This window comes from Rhagoletis zephyria, unplaced genomic scaffold (genome assembly GCF_001687245.7).
Source record: "Rhagoletis zephyria isolate East Lansing unplaced genomic scaffold, Rhagoletis_zephyria_1.1 Rzeph_scaffold_00789, whole genome shotgun sequence".
NCBI lineage: Eukaryota > Metazoa > Arthropoda > Insecta > Diptera > Tephritidae > Rhagoletis > Rhagoletis zephyria.
In genome coordinates this window covers 65913-67766 of record NW_016157873.1, presented here as the reverse complement: position 1 = coordinate 67766, position 1854 = coordinate 65913, and positions in this window count along the sequence as shown.

Here is a 1854-nt window from a genome sequence, read left to right as displayed (position 1 = left end):
TGTTTTGTACATACATTTCTGTTCTTATTTGACGTTAGTTTTGTTGTTGCCATTCTTTGGACTAAAAATTTGGTTTTTTGCGTTCCTTTACTTTTCCTGTTACTCTCTTTTAGTGAGCGCATTTTGCTTACGCTCTGGCATTTTGACACTTTTCAGATTTTAGTCCAAAAAGATAAGGAATGAACCTATAAACTTGCAACTTCAACTGTCATTTTTCGCTCTCTCAATTTCCCCTACTTTGCAAGTTTTTGCGTACGAAAACGCCAAAACATGAAAATTCGTAAAAACTTTTACTGGATTTTACTGGAAATGAGTAAAAAAACGCAACTATTGCTTTATTCACTGCGCTTTTATTGTGGAAAAAATGTAAACAAGATGAAGCTGTTTATGGTCCAAAAGGAGGTTTCCAAAAGAAAATTGGCAGTACAAACCTCATGCATATACCTATGTACATGTTTATGTACGTAAGAACGGAACCAGAGTTTAAATTAAATATTTTTGGCTATACAAAGCTATTTATAAATAAGTACTTACTGATAAAAATTGTCAATAACTTAAAATTTGCAATCGTCAAAACAATTTTTGGCGGGGCATCGAAAGTGAAATTATGGAGATAGTACGTTGATAAATTTGTGTATATATGTGCATATCTGTAGCATTTTATTAAAACAAATTATCTCGAGATAGGCTACTTTCACTTTAAAGCAATATTTCATTGTGTTCCAAAACAGTATTTTGACGATTGACCAGTCATAGTTGTAGCATAAGACACTATTTTAATAAAAGCTTAAATAAAAGAGTATAAATCTTTAAAGGCAACCTTATTTTTAATTCAAAGTCCAATCTTCTAAAGTCGTTTTAATTGTTTTAATAAAATACCACAGATATATTAACATATCGGTGCCGTTCAATTAAAGTAGCTTAAGTGACTTTAGAAGCTTTAACTTCGAAATAAAAAATAGACAGTTTCCCTTGAAAATTTTTACATTTTTATTAAAGGCGTTTTTTTCTACCGAAAAATGTCACCTTCTCAGTGGCGTCTACGAACAAATATTAAGAGGACAATGAAAAGGTAAACTTTTTTGTAGAAGGGAAAATCCCATATGCTTGTCCGAAGATTTTTTGCTGCTAAATTCTAGCAAATTAGTCTGTTCCAATAGCAGTCCGGTTTACAGGATTTAGTCAGAACTTACAGGAAGTCGTTCCTATTGACATAAAACCTGTAAGTGGGAACACATTTGAGAGAGTAACTGAGCAACTGTTCCTAGTCAGAAGTTACAGGATTTAGTCCGGAGTTTTTTTTCCTGTAAGCGCATGAAAAGTGTCAAACGATCAGCTGATTTGCATGTGCACGCAAAAGTAAACAGCGGTGAAAGCAAATAGCTTATATTTGTAAAAAAAAATGGAATTAAACAACGAAATGTTTGAATATGTATAGATTTTAATAATTATTTAGTGATATTTCAGCTAAATCAGTGTTGTACAAATGACATGTAAACAAACCGTCTGACGTTTTTACAGGAAATAGTGCTTTTTGCGTTCCTATGCACTTCTGCATCTGTTCTCCTTTTACTCTCATTTGAGAGCGTAAAATTGTAGTTTGACAGTTCCACAGGTTTTAGTCCGAAGTTCAAAGGAACAGACTTAATGTGTCAAATGATCAGCTGTAGTGTGTTTGTAAACAAAATAAAAGTGCCAATGACATGTAAACAATTAGTCTGTTCCTTTGAACTTCGGACTAAAACCTGTGGAACTGTCAAACTACAATTTTACGCTCTCAAATGAGAGTAAAAGGAGAACAGATGCAGAAGTGCATAGGAACGCAAAAAGCACTATTTCCTGTAAAAACGTCAG